A 16,304-nucleotide genomic window follows, 5' to 3' on the forward strand; every position below is an offset into this window, starting at 1 on the left:
CTCGTAAGCCCGTTGCTGCCTGAGTTATAGCATATTTCCGGAACATAAAATTTTATAGGACAATAACGTAAAACAGTTCTTACCGCAATGCGCGGCCGTTAACACCAGGACAACAAACTATGAAAACAAATGGTCAGCCACAGATGCTGTTTCGTGCCCTGAAGAGCAGCCACTGCCGGATTGTTAAAATTGAGACATAAGCGTTGCGCAGTCTTATCCCACTCTGTTCCAGAGTACTTCCCCTTGACCTAGAATCACAAAATGTCGCAAGAAAAAAGATTTTACAGCAGAAGTATAAGAAAAAATCCATAATACGAAAAAATATTTTGTATGGTTTTTTTTATCTGTCTGCGTGTTTCTCTGTTCGTCTGTTAAGAACCACATTTAAGAGCTATAGACCCTTGATGGTGCAAATATTAGGTTTCTAAGGCAATGCAACCAAAAGATACGGTCATTTATGTCATATATTTTGATACTCGACTACTCACTGATCAAAATCTAAAGGGTTGACCTAGAACTACGAAATTTGGCAAGATGCAAAGTTTCCTAACGCAAATAAAGGAAAAATAAAAAAAAACTCTTGATTTGTTATTGTGTAATAAGAAAAAATACTTTTTGTCATTTTTTATCTGTCTGCTTGTTTGTCTGTCCGTCTGTTAAGAATCTCTTTCTCTGGAACATGCAGGAGTACCAAGTTCCAACTTGTCACATACTAAGGTCTATGGTTCATTGGCGGTGTAAAGATGTTAAGCTTGTAAATCATTTCAATTGAAAAATACGACAGTTTATGTCATTTATTTTTTCACTCTAAAACTCGCTCATGAAAACCTGTAGGGTACTTTCCATTGACGTAGAATCATGAAATTTGGCAAGAAGCAAGGAAGTAAAGTAAAAAAAATTCGAAAATTCTTAATTTGTTATTATATAGCACGAAAAAATATTTTTTGTCATTTTTTATCTGTCTGCCTGTTTGTCTGTTACGACCATTTTCCTCTGGAAAAGGTTCGCATATGACGTTAAAATTTATTTCACATATTAAAGTCTATGGTCTCTTAGCGGTGTAAAAATTTTAAGTCTGTAAGTCAATTCAGTCACAAACACACTGCCATTTACGTCACATACATTGACACTCGAAAACTCGCTCGTTGAAATCTGTGGGGTACTATATCGAAAACTCAGCAAACAGTTGCATAAAAGAAATTAAATTTCTTAAGCGGTTTCGGGCACTAAGTGCCCTTTTTGATAAGATTGTACAGAAAAGTATACCAGAAGTAAGTAGAAGCTAGATAAGAATATTAAAATTAAGGAAGAAAATTAAAAAAAATTTAAAGGTAAAAATCTGCTGTGGTCCTAAAAAAGTACAAGAGCAACAAGTAATACAATAATGAATCCATTAATACAATAAGAGCTCGTAAACGCTTACGTGGTTCATAGGATCTGTACCAGAAGAAGCCAAACGACAAGTGTAGATATCATTCCTGAACTGGAGCTAATCAGGTAATGGCATTCATATCTTGAGGATGGTCTCAGGGTGTGGCTAAAAGTACGAAAAAATAATAAAACAAAACCGTACACAACTATAATTGTCATAAGGAAAAAACAAAATTATAAGCACACTTAAGCAGCGTAATAGATAATATGTAAAAACCTAATAACAAATAAAATAAGTTAATATCAACAACAAGTGGCGCTATGGACGGGAAATTTGGGAACTAATCTCCAAACAGCTGTAGTGAGGTCGGTAGCATGTTGGCGGGAAATCTGTCTGCGAAAACAAAGTGCAAAGGTATCGTGAGGTTGGAGCCTGTGACTGGAGTAAGCCGAGAGACAATTCTCAATAATTAACTAATATTAAGTATAGGGAAGTGACTACAGACGAAGAGAATCGTGGACACAGCTATATTCAAGTGAGAGAACTAGTACTGGAGTAAATGCAGGCCGCAGGTGCGTTTCGTGAAAGACATGTAACTTGCGGCATTTATACCAGTTGTATGGTATTGTAAGTTTTGGAACACATCACTGAACTGGTGCAGAGACGTCAATAGCGTGGTAGCAGAAAATACGGCAGCGCAAACGTTGAGCGAGATATACCAACAGGCGAGAAGCAATAACCGGAGTAAGTGGAGACACAATTCCTAGTCAGTAACTAAAACGAAAAAGATTCGAAAGGAAATGCGAGAATCGTTGCATACCTTTGATACAGTCGAATAACTAGTTCAGAAACGTATACAAATTCCTGGATATGTTTCGTAAAGTAAATATAACTAGCGACATTCAAATAAATTGTATGAAATAAGTACAATAGGTGTGACTACTGACCGTAAATGACCAAAATTGCTTATTAACCGTAAACACTGCTTGTAACTGTAGAGTAGAGTATTTATAACTTTAATAACAGAGTGTTTATAGGTCATTGTTTACACAGAGCTAACCATCTGTAACTAACCCTGGTTAACTGCCTGGCAATGTAAGTGGCTAACCACTTAGAACTGAAAATACTTCACTACATAGAACTGTAGATGCCTAACAGTCTGTAACTACAGATGATCACTTTCACTAAAGGTCTGTGTAAGTCTAACTCCGTCCGAACAGCCCTGAAGGCCCAACGGTACAAAAAAGTTAACGAAATATCTACATCTAACTATTGTACCAACAGTAAAAGGTGGATTAGTTGTAGGTGTGAGCAACTGTTTGAATATGCCTTCATATGACTAACTAACAGTAACTAAAAGCAACAGTGTATGGCCAAGCTATAGTGTGTAAAATACTATTAAAAATTTACTGCTTATGAGCGGCAAGTAAGTGACCATCTGAGTACAGCCACCTACTGCTAATTATGGAAAGTAGCGTAATAATTGCAACCTATTTACTGACACTTATTGAATGTAAGTACAAACAAGTGGTTGTAGTAGCGAATGTAACTTACCAAATGACAATATCCTACCTACGAAAATTAATGGGTTCATATAATTAACTATCTACCCCTACGGAATCCTGTTATACACTAGAGGCTGATTGTACGGCACTGCAATTGTAATATACCAAAAACAAGACAAATGTGAGGAGAGGGAGAGGGGAAATTGGGGGGAGGGTGTGAATAGGTGGAAGAGGGGAAATTATTTCTAATTACACAGAAGCAGGGAAGAAACAGAGAAGGTAAACCGTACACGTAAAACTCTGAGCAAAACATAATTTGGGGTTGTGTGGTGGGATTAGGGTGTTTGGGGAAGGTAGAGGCGTGATAATGTGTTAAACCGGGTGGAAGCGGTTGGTGGAGTGGGAGTGGGATGGTGGGGGTGGAAAGGAGAGATGGAGGAAATGTGATCAACAGGGACAAAGTTTTCTTATAACAGCTAAATTCGTACAACTGATAAGGTGTATGAATCGTGATACTTAGTTGCTGCATGGCAATACAGCCATTCTGCAAACTGTTGAAGCGGTACGTTCTCGCTTCCCACGCCCGGGTTCCCGGGTTCGATTCCCGGCGGGGTCAGGGATTTTCTCTGCCTCGTGATGGCTGGGTGTTGTGTGCTGTCCTTAGGTTAGTTAGGTTTAAGTAGTTCTAAGTTCTAGGGGACTTATGACCACAGCAGTTGAGTCCCATAGTGCTCAGAGCCATTTTTGAACCAAACTGTTGAAAATAATATATTAAACGTAGATTATGAAGTGTAAGCTACAGATTACAACATTAACGGAGTGGTTGTGGCACTAATTGTGGCTTACTAAGTAATTACATTGCACATGTTCCTATAACTAATTACATGTAAGAGAGGAATGGACTGTACATCAGGAACTGATACTAAATAACTGTACTTCCCGTTGACGTAGAGTCGTGAAATATGGCCAGAATCAAGGTTTCACAGAACAAGTAAAGGGAAATATCCGACACTGTTAATTCGTAATTATGTCACACGACAAAAATGTTCTCGTGTCAAGTGTTATCCCACTTCAAATTTGAAATTAAAACACCCTCCAAAGTCTTGGAATCCCTGGTACCGGTATCTTGCCAGTATCAGTGTCGATTAAAGGCAAAATTCATCAGTATCCTCGATTCCCGGAATGGATAAACTGTCTACATAAAAAATACTGACATTGTGGGTCGATACTTCGGGCCACACATGTGCCAAATTTACTATTAATTGGTAACCTGTATAAGTTAGTACGCTTTGAGATCCCAACAGACTAGCTGTAATAAGGGTGCTAGTACAGTCAACACCATTCGGAACAATTCGTGTCGACTGTTCTCCGTTTCAGGTTATTGCCACCCTCAGTGATCCCAGAGATGTGACACTGCAATGTTGTCTGACAAATGTTATTGTGTTGCCGGCCGGTGTGGCCGTGCGGTTTAGACGCTTCAGTCTGGAACCGCGTGAACGCTACGGTCGCAGGTTCGAATCCTGCATCGGGCATGGATGTGTGTGATGTCCTTAGGTTAGTTAGGTTTAATTAGTTCTAAGTTCTAGGCGACTGATGACCTCAGAAGTTAAGTCGCATAGTGCTGAGAACCATTTGAACCATTTTTTTTTTTTTTTTGTTATTGTGTTGTCTGTGTTAGCGGATGATTAATTGATTAATAACAGTAACTGTTTCCTTCTTCTTTTTTCTTCTCATTGCGTTTCATCCCTCTGTGGTTCTTAGCCTACATCTACATACATACTCCGCAAGGCACCGTTCGGTGCGAGGCGGAGGATATCTTTTACCACACAACTAGTCGTTTCCTTCCCTGTTCCACTCGCAGATAGAGCGAGAGAAAAACCACTGTCTATATGCCTCCGTATGAGCCCTAATTTCTCGTATCTTATCTTCTTGGTCCCTTATGAGATGTATGTTGGCAGTAGTAGGGTCGTTCTGCACTCAGCTCCAAACGCCGGTACTGTAAACTTTCTCAGTAGCATTCATTGAAATGAATGTCTTCTTCCCTCGAAGGATTCCCACTTGAGCGCCCGAAGCATATCCGTTGTAACCTCCCCACAGAAATGTTAAATGAAAAACAAGATAATGGAGCCATGCGTAAACTCCCCACAAAATTGATAAATGAAAATTGACCAAAAACCCACAATAATATCAATTAAATAATGAACTATGAATGAAATGTAACCTCCTAACATAAATAATAATATCTGGTAAATTTTATAAGGACAGCAGCGCTGACCTTCGGCCCTGTATTCTGAATAACAAAAGCAAAATTCTTACTTCAATAAAAACTGCAACTATATCTGCTCTTATTTATCGACACAGCTTCGTGCAATGCTGGCATATATATATATATTTGATTCTTGGAGGGAATGCAAAGGAAAAATTCTTTAAATTGAAATGAATGCTTTTTCTTCTAAAGAGTGGAAAAATTCTTTAAATTGAAATGAATACTTTTCTTTAAAAGAGTTACTTTATAAAAAAATTATTATTGGGGCATTTTTTCTGAACAAATTAAATTATAATTAACATACATTATTAAATATGCGCAAGGCTGCTTCTTTGCCTTCTACAACAATACTCATCCTCCAGAGTCCTGACCAGAGTCGCGACCAGAGCACACAGCCGACGCATGCCGACTCCCTACTACCGTATCCGACTGACTACTACTGCAGACTGACTACGACTGCAGACTCGCGCAGACAAGCGCAGACTGACTTCTACTGTCGACTCGCGCAGGCTAGCGCAGACTTGCGACAAGCAACAACTAACGATAAACTACTCTCTGGTCAGAGATTCTGTCATGCCTCGCCCATCGCCGGCGAAGCGTACACCTTACACTGTAATACTTGCATTGTGATCGAACCTACCGGTAACAAATGTAGCAGCTCGCCTCTGAATTGCTTCTATGTCTTCTTTCAGTTCGATCTGTTGTGGATCCCAAACACTCGAGCAGTACTCAAGAATAGGTCGCACTAACGTCCTATATGCATCGTTTACAAATGAACCACACTTTCCTAAAATTCTCCCAAGAAATCGAAGTCGACCATTCGCGTAACCTACCGCAATCCTCATATGCTCGTTCCATTTCTTACCGCTGCGTAACGTTAGATCCAGATATTTAAACCACGTGACTGTGTCAAGGAGGATAGTAGTAATGCTCTATCCGAACATTACGGGTTTATTTTTCCTACTCACCCGCATTCATTTACATTTTTCTGCAAACAATCCTGTCGGAGGAACATCTGCGTCTGAGCATTATACCAGAGGTTGAAAACATCGCTACAGTGTAAGGTTCTTTTAAGTAGAATACGACCGGTTTTGGGCTCTTATACGCCCTTCAACAGCTGTTATACCGAAAATACTAAGAAACGGGACGTAATAATAGTTTTTGAACGTAGCAGTACACATAAAAACCAAAAAAAGTTCCATATAACATTTTAGAGACCACCGGTCGGTCTAGGTACTGTAAAACCTAAGTCAACGATAAAGTGACACCAGACAGTACCACGGACGACTTTCCTGGGTAAATAAATACGCAATGAATACCATGACACACACTTCGTGCTGTGACCCCCAGCGCCGCGATCGACGAGTACAGGACACGTTGTGTTACCAGCGAACGCAGAGCAGGGAGTAGCGTGCGTGAAGGGGGAAGCAAACTGGCAAACCAGAGTGACAAAAGTACAGCCATCTGTTGACGGGAAGAAGAAGGCGGGGCCCGGCATCGTGTTCTAAATAAAAGAACCTTACAACAGTAGCGGTATTTTCAACCTCTGTTTCGTTTTTCTACATTAAGAGCCAGCTGCCATTCATCACACCAACTAGAAATTTTGCATTACTCATCTTGTATCTTCGACACCTTCCTGTACACCATAGCACCATCAGCGATCAACCGCAGATTGCTGCCCATTCTGTCTGCCAGATCATTTATGTATATAGAAAACAGCGACGATCCTATCACACTTCCCTGGGGCACTCCTCGTGTTACCCCTGTCTCCGATGAATACTCGTCGTCAAGGACAACGTACTGGGTTCTATTATTTCAGATGTCTTGAAGCCAGTCGCATATCTTGGAGCCTATTCCGTACGCACGTACCTTCGTTAACAGTCTTCAGTGGTTCAAATGGTTCAAATGGCTCTGAGCACTATGGGACTCAACTGCTGTGGTCATTAGTCCCCTAGAACTTAGAACTACTTAAACCTAACTAACCTAAGGACATCACACACACCCATGCCCGAGGCAGGACTCGAGCCTGCGACCGTAGCAGCAGCGCGGCTCCGGACTGGAGCGCCTAGAACCGCACGGCCATCGCGGCCGGCAGTCTTCAGTAGGGCATGGTGTCGAATGCTTATCGGAAATCTAGAAATACGGAGTCTGCCTGTTGCCCTTCGTCCACAGTTCGTAGTATATCACGCGAGAAAAAAGCAAGCTGGGTTTCGCACGACCGATGCTTCCTAAGGCCGTACTCATTTGGGGAGATGAGCTTTTCGGTCCGCAGGAAATTTATTACTGTAGCGCAGCTTTACGCTAGCACAGGAAAGGTTCAGTTAATGAAAGGACTAGGCCACAATTCTCAAACATGATTGGCTTTATTTCAATATAACTCTCTGAGCAAGTTTCATTCCTTGGTACTTATTAAAATTATATATATACATACAAAATCATTGTGCTTCCAGACTTGGTCTTAAGCGAGGGTAGACAAACATGAGCTCATTTAGCATTAAACTTTTAGGCAAGCTATTAAAATAATAAAAGACTAAAATATATTTCACCAAGCAGCAATATTTAAACGACCATTACTAAAGCAATCAGAATCCATAAAATTTTTAGACAAAGTTCCTCATAAAAACATTACTCTAATTAAATGTAGAAATCTCTAAAACAAATTCAAACTGACAAGTAAATGACTCTAGAGTTAACTTCTGCAATAGTTCAACATAGGCTCATTAAACAACATTAAACAAACTCGTGGTTTTAAAATTAAGCCACCACTCACGCAACTACAAATGCATCAAGAGCTAATGGTTATAATTGGAGGAGTATACTTAAAGCAGGATTACACACCTTTCCTTTCATTACACATGAACTGCCGCTCTTGCCGGCCGTTGTGGCCGCGCGGTTCTAGGCGCTACAGTCTTGAACCGCGCGACCTAAACTGCCTCATTGATCTTGGGCAGAACCCCGCATTCAAACATATTGAGCTGCTGCTCATGAGTACTTGTTACTGTCCATGTTTATATCCACATTTTACTACAATAACCACAACTGGTCTTGTCATTAAATGCATTAAGTAATATGAGACGCGATCACAGATGCTTATTACATGTTCTGAATGTGATTTTTCTTCCGCCCACTGTTACAAATAAGTATCACGTTTGAAACTGACTGTCACTGAAATCTTTATTCACGAATCCACGTTAGTTCTTTGTCAAAATTTGTACCATAACAGCTGATCGGTACGAGACACGCACAACCGCGAGTTGTTCGCACTGGAGGACAGACAGTAAAACATTCCCGCTCTCACATACTTTAAACCCGCAGTGGCCAAGGTACTTACCCATCTGTCGTGGTAAGCGGACAGTTTTACTTAGCTCACGCCGAATTCAGTAACGTTACTTAAAATTAAGCACATATTCAAATATTAGTGTCTCTTTAAGTATTTTTGTTTGTTTCTGAGAAGGAAAACTGTCGTTTTACTAAGATCTTCGCGTTAGCTGACATTTTTGGACTAGGCTGTTAGTTGCTAGATGCATACCAGGTGTTCATGTATGAAATACGAGTTTCAGACAATAGATATCGCACCAATGCAGTTTGTGCTATAAAGACTTGACACTGACATTTTGCTGTGCCATCGACAAGTGTCAGACGGGCACGAGTGATAAACTGTAAAAGTGTGTGCATAGTGTTGTGTTGTTGTGATCATATGTCGAAATTTACACCAAACAAAGAGCATTCGCAGATAGCATTAATTTTATCTTTTCATTTGAAGAAAACAGCTGCTGAATTATACCGATTACTTCGAGAAGCTTCTGGTGAATATACTCCACCGCAAGATACGTGTAAACGATGGTGTCGGCGTTGCAAAAATGGTGTCTTCAACGTTGCAAACAAGGAACGTGGGAAACCGCCAAATAAATACAAAGATGTGGAATTACAACCACTTTTGAACGAAGATCGTTCGCAAACACAAAAACAAGTCGCCGAGTAATTTCGCATTAGTCAAGAAGCAGCTTCCAATCGACTTTGAGAGATAGGTAAGATTCAGAAGACCGGTAGATGGGTGCCACATGAGCTGAACGACAGGCAAATGGAAAAGCGCAAAAACACATGCTTGCTCGGTACAGCAGGAAGTCATTTTTGCATCCTGTAGTTGCAGGGGATGAAAAGTTGATTTATTTTGAGAATTCCAAGAGCAAAAAATCATGGGTAGACCAAAGAACACCATCCACATCGACCGCAAGACCGAGTCACATTGGCAGAAAGACGATGCTCTGTGTTTGGTGGGGCCAGAGGAGCGTGGTCGATTACGAGCTGTTAAAACCTAGGGAAACGGTTAATACTAAACATTACCAGCAACAGCTGACCGATTAGAAGCGTTGGCCACTATACTGAAAGAGGCAACACAAAATCATATTTCTCTGTGACAATGCTCCTTCGCATACGGCAGCTTACTCACCAGACTTGGTTCCTTCCGATTAGCACTTGTTTACCTCCATGGGTCACACACTTGCTGAGCAGCGCTTTGGTTCGTACGAAGTTGAGACAAAGTGGCTTGATGAATGGTCTTCAGCAAAAGGGGATAATTTTTACTGGCGTGGTATTCACAAACTGCCTGAAAGATGTGAAATATGTGTGACAAATGATGGACTATTTTTGAATAAAGCACTATTTATCAGTCTTCTGAATTTAAAACATTTTCAGACAACAAATGTTTGCATTTCATACTTGTAAACCTCTTTTATTATACAAACATCAAAAAAAGTTTTGCATCACTTCGATTCCTAGAAGACCTGAAGATAGACGTTGACTGTGGATATTGTATCACTGACACAGTCCCTTTGACTGTTCAGAGATGCCACTAAACCTGCCCAAAGATGCAAACAACCATGCATAAGCAGCGCCTATTAGACGGAGGGGGTCCGATAGCCGATCATTTCCAGTCATTCCGCCAGGAAGCAGGAACACGGCTCTTGTTGTCTGTAGTTCAACCATGCCTAGACGGTCAATAGCGCGGTTCGATCGCGTCCGCATTGTTACTTTGTGCCAGGAAGGGCTCTCAACAAGGGAAGTCTCCTGGAGTCTCGGAGTGAACCAAAGCGATGTTGTTCGGACATGGAGGAGATAGAGAGAGACAGGAACTGTCGATGACATGCCTCGCTCAGGCCGCCCAAGGACTACTACTGCAGTGGATGACCGTCACCTACGGAATACGGCTCGCAGGAACCCTGATAGCAACGCCACCATGTTGAATAATGCTTTTCGTGCAGCCACAGGACGTCAAACTATGCGCAATAGGCTGCATGATGCGCAACTTCTCTCCCGACGTCCATGACGAGGTTCATCTTTGCAACCACGACACCATGCAGCGCGCTACAGATGGACCCAAAAACATACGGAACGGACCTCTCAGGACTGCCACCACTTTCTCTTCACCGATGAATATAGAATATGCCTTCAACGAGACAATCGTGGGAGACGTGTTTGGAGGCAAGCCGGTCAGGCTGAAGTCCTTAGATACACTGTCCAGCAAGTGCAGCAAGGTGGAGGTTCCCTGCTGTTTTGGGGTGGCATTACGTGTGGCCGACGTACGCCGCTGGTGGTCATGGAAGGCTCCGTAACGGCTGCACGATACGTGAGTGCCATCCTCCAACCGATACAGCAACCATATCGGCAGCGTATTGGCGAGGCATACGTCTTCGTGGAAGACAATTCGCACCCTCAGGTGCTACTGGGTATTAGAGGTACCGGTGTGTACAGCAATCTGGACCACCACCTCTGATGGTCTCGCTGTATGGTGGTACAACATGCAATGTGTGGTTTTCACGAGCAATAAAAAGGTCGGAAATGATGTTTATGTTGATCTCTACTCCAATTTCCTGTACAGGTTCCGAGAACCTCGGAACCGAGGTGATGCAAAAAAATGGTTCAAATGGCTCTGAGCTCTATGGGACTTAACATCTGAGGTCATCAGTCCCCTAGAACTTAGAACTACTTAAACCTAACTAACCCAAGGACATCACACACATCCATGCCCGAGGCAGGATTCGAACCTGTGACCGTAGCGGTCGCGCGGTTCCAGACTGAAGCGCCTCGAACCGCTCGGCCACGTCGGCCGGCTGATGCAAAAAGTTTTTGATGTGTGTGTTATTATATAATACAGCTGTGAACCGAGGGCCGTACGAATACCCCATTCTGGCCACAGTTTGAGACCAGTGGTCCATATACATAACTATAATACGCAACATCTGAGCGGTCCGTCCTCATTCCAGAGTGGGTGGCAGACAGTGGTGGGTTCGCGTGTCACTAGGCGGAAGGCGAAACAGGGAGCAGGTCGTGCGACAGACTCCCTTCGTCACAGCAACAGGTTCTTGTTGCTTCCCAGTGTTGATGACAACTCTGAGCCAGCACGGGATGCCTCTCCCGTTGGGACAGCGGTCGATTTTCTTGCCCAGTCCGGACAAGTACAGAGGGTGGGTATGCTAGTCATTGGGAGCTCCAATGTTAGGCGGGTGATGAAACCCCTCAGTGAGATAGCAGGCAAGGTGAGAAAGAATTCCAGTGTGCATTCGGTATGTTTGCCGAGAGGTCTCATCCGTGATGTGGAGGAGACCCTGCTGGTGGCTATCGAGCGCACTGGGTGCAACCGGCTGCACGTAGTGGCACAGTCCGCACGAAAGACGCCTGCCGCTTGCGTTCTGAGGCCATCCTCGGTTCCCTCGGGCGGTTCGCTGATTTGGTGAAGGCAACTAGCAACGCACGCGGGGTGCAAGCTATGCTGTCTATTTGTACCATCGTACCCAGGGTTGATCGCGGTCCTCTGGTTTGGAGCAGAGTGGAAGGCCTAAACCAGAGGTTCAGACGGCTTTGCGACGGTATCGGATACGAATTTCTCGACCTCCGCTGTCGGGTGCAGAATTGTAGGGTTCCCCTTAATAGGTCAGGCGTGCACTACACGCAGGAAGCGGCTACTAGCGTAGCGGAGAACGTGTGGCGTGCACACGGGGCTTTTTTTAGGGTAGAGGATCACCCCCCCCCCCCCCCCCCCCCTGGGAGCAAACACGATTTGACTATTAAATCAGCCACAGCGACCTCAGAGAATCTTGGTCCCCGCAGATCAGAGGTAGAAAAAATTAATATGATTTTAGTATACTGCAGGAGCATCCAAGGAAAGGTCCCAGAATTCGTATCGCTTACTGAATTTTATAATGCACAGATAGTACCGGGAACAGAAAGCTGGTTGAAGCCAGACCTATAATGACAACGAAATCCTAAGTTCAGACTGGAATGTTTATCGTAAGAATAGGTTAGTCGCCAATGGTGGCGGCATGTTTATTGCAGTAAAAAATTCGATAAAATCTAGCGAGGTTGTCACGGATTCCGAATGCGAATTGACCTGGGTCAAACTGAGTATCAAAGAACGGTCAAAATTGGTGATCAGATTCTTTCATAGACCACCTGGGTCAGGATCTGTAGTCGCATAGCGCTTAAGCCAGAGCTTGCAGAATATCATTAGTAATTTTCCTGATCCTGCCGTTGTAATAGGGGGTGACTTGCCGGGTATAGAATGGGAGTGTTATGCCATTGAAACTGGTGCCAGAGACAGGGAATCGTGTGGCATTGTTCTGCATGTCTTGTCCGAAAATTACTTTGAGCAGATAGTTAAAGAACCAGCTAGTGAGGGTAAGGTCTTAGACTTCCTGGCAAAAAAGAGACCTGAACTTATGGAATTAGTTAACGTAGAGAAAGGTATGAGTGATCATAAGGCTGTGACAGCATCTATGACGACGGGTCCTACAAGAAATGTTAATAAAGGTAGGAAGATATATTTGCTCAGCAAAGCTGACAGGATACAACTTTCAGAATATCTCAGCAGTCAGTATCAAATATTCGGTGATGAGGGCAAATGGAAAAATCGTCGTGAGAACGTTGAAATGGCAGATATAGAGATAAGAGATCGCGGAATTGAAAAGCAGTTACAATGGAAAGGCTTCAGGACCAGATGGGATACCTATAAGATTCTATAAAGATCATGCGTAAGAACTTGTTGCCTTTCTAGCAGTAATTTATCGTAGATCGCTCAAGCAACGAAAGGTACCTAACATTGGAAAAAAGTGCAGGTCATTCCCGTTTTTAGGAAAGGCCGTAAGACAGATCCACACAATTATAGACCTGTATGGTTGGCGTCAATGTGTTGCAGAATTATGGAACATGTTTTATGCTCAAGAATTACGAAAATCAACGTGGGTTCCAGAAATAGAGATCCTGCGACACTCAGCTCGCGCTGTCACTCAATGAAATCCACAGCGCAGTGGACAACGGCGCTCAGGCTGATGCCGTGTTCCTCGTCTTCAGTAAGGCATTTGACACCGTCCTACATTGCCGATTAATGTAAAAAATACAAGCGTACGGAGTATCGGAACAGACCTGCGATTGGATTCAAGACTTTCTTGCAGATAGAACTCAACACGTCACTCTTAACGGAACTAAATTGACAGAGGTAAAGGTAATATCCGGAGTACCACAGGGACGTGTGATAGGACCGTTGCTGTTCACAGTGTATATAAATGATCTAGCAGAAAGCGTCGGATGCTCTTCAAGGATATTCAAAGATGATGAAGATGTTTATACCAAAGTAGCAACGGCAGAAGAAAGTAAGAATTTGTAGAATGACCTGTAGAGAATTGATGAATGGTGCAGGCTCTGGCAGTTGACCCTGAACATAAATAAATGTAACATAGGAAAAGAAGTCCAATACTGCACAGCTACACTATTGATGACAAACAGCTGGAGACAGCGTCTGCCGTAAAATATCTAGGCGTGACTATCCAGATCGGCCCAAAGTGGTGTAAGTAGGCTGTTTAGGTTTTTTTATTGGTAACGCCACATAGCGCTCTGTATGAAAATCACTGGCTGTGCTGTGTGCAGTCTGTGGCTGGTTTGCATTGTTGTTCGCTATTGTAGCGTTGGGCAGCTGTATGCTAACAGCACGTAGCGTTGCACAGTTGGAGGTGAGCCGCCACCGGTGGTGGATGTGGGGAATTGAGATGGCGGATTTTTGAGAGCAGATGATCTGGACGCGTGTCCATCATAAACAGTACATTTGTAAGAATGGATGTCATGAACTCCTATATATATTATGACTTTTGAACACTGTTAAGGTAAATACATTGTTTGTTCTCTATCAAAATCTTTCATTTGCTAACTATGTCTATCAGTAGTTAGTGCCTTCAGTAGTTTGAATCTTTTATTTAGCTGGCAGTAGTGGTGGTAAGTGATTTGTGAGAGGTATAGTTTAATGTTAGTCAGGGCCATTCTTTTGTAGGGATTATTAAAAGTCAGATTGCGTTCCGCTAAAAATATTGTGTGTCAGTTTAAACACAGTCACGTATAATTGTTCAATGGGGACGTTTCATATGTCGACCCTTAGCCGAGGATACCTCACTGGAATCTTCTGATTTTTCTTGTAGTTTGTGTAATTAGTGTATCTTTTGTTTATTGCTAGCGTGTAATTGTAGAGAGAATCTCCTTTGTAGTTGTAGTCTTTCATTGTTGTACAGTAAAACAGTTGTGGCATGCATGTAGATTTGCACCAAGTATTTCGCAGCTGCGCCTGCAATTAACTAGATACTATTTTCAGTGCTATGTTAATGTGTTTTCTTATTATGCTCTTCACATTGTGCTTTTCTGTGTTGTCGTGTGAAATATTGTGACAATAATGGCGTGTGAAAAACGTAATACTGGGCTCCAAAGTAAACTGAGAAATGACAGTGAAGACGAAAGCAGTGTGTTAGCGCCACCGTGTAATGATTTAACTAATGTTCAACATAATAATTTGGTAATTGTGCATAGGGAAATGGAGCGGGCGGCACACAATGGTGTAGACAGTGAAACAATTAGTGAACAGGGAAGCGTTATCGATCGATCGGTCGGCAACAGCCCGCCTCAGGAATCGGAAATGACAGGACACAATCTTGCAAATACTGCAGATTCAGGTTTTGGGTCCTCACCGTTTTCTCAAATAAGTCAAGACACATTTTCTGCTTGTCAAAATGTGAATGTTGCCGGTGCAACTTCACTGCCGAAAAGCACTGAGGAACATGTTTCAGACACCAGTGCATTGTTATTACAGTGAATGCAACAAATGGGACAAAGGCAACAAAATTTAGACGTAATGGAACAAAATTTTCAAAAGTTAGACGTAATGGAACAAAATCTTCAAAAGTTAGACACAATGGAACAACACCAAAGACAAACACAGCAACAGTTAGACGCAATGGAACAAAATTTTCACACCACACTTGAACAAACACGTCAAGATTTAACTACTGAGTTACATGAAATCGAATCGAAATGTCAAAAAGTCTGTAATGATGTAAAAACACAAATTTGTGAGCATTTCCAACCTATTTTTTCGCGGCATGAAAATAAATTACAGAATCATGAAGCAGCCATAAAAGGGCTGCAAACTATTGTTCATGAAAGTAATGAGATGTTGCAAGCTAAAATTGACTCAGTTGCATCTACCAATTCAGTTACACAACTTGCAAGAACTCAGGAAAACTTAAAGTACACAGTAGATACGATTTCAACACAAATGGACACTCTGAAACTTGGTTCAGAAAAACACACTGAGGAAATAAGTACACTATCGGAGAAATTAGCCGAACATTCGGATCACTTCACTAACTTACCTACAAAAGTAGATGATGATCTGAATGACACAAGACCTGTCGCCATCACTGACACAGAAGAGAATGAACAAATTAAGAAATTCAAACAAAATCAGAATCAAATTAATACGCAACACAAAAGAGAAATCCGGGAAGTACTAGATCAGTTGGCACAAGTAATACAAAGATCACAAATTTCACAGGACACTCGCGCTCCAATACGAGAAGATGGACTTAGAAATACGGAACAGCCGCAAAATAGTAACACAGCGTATTTCGGAAGTTATGAAAGAAATTGGCAATGTGCACCGAATTTTGAGATGAAACCGCCGGCATGACGTAACAATGACCGATATGCGACTCGCCGACACGATGATTTTGACTATAAACTGTTTTTTACTACACGAAAATTCAAAACATTTAAGAATTCTGGCAACGACATTCATCTACAAGCGTGGCTCCATCAATTCTCTCATTGTTTTCCTCCCAACTGGTCA

The sequence above is a fragment of the Schistocerca americana genome, chromosome 2 (genome assembly GCF_021461395.2).
Source record: "Schistocerca americana isolate TAMUIC-IGC-003095 chromosome 2, iqSchAmer2.1, whole genome shotgun sequence".
NCBI lineage: Eukaryota > Metazoa > Arthropoda > Insecta > Orthoptera > Acrididae > Schistocerca > Schistocerca americana.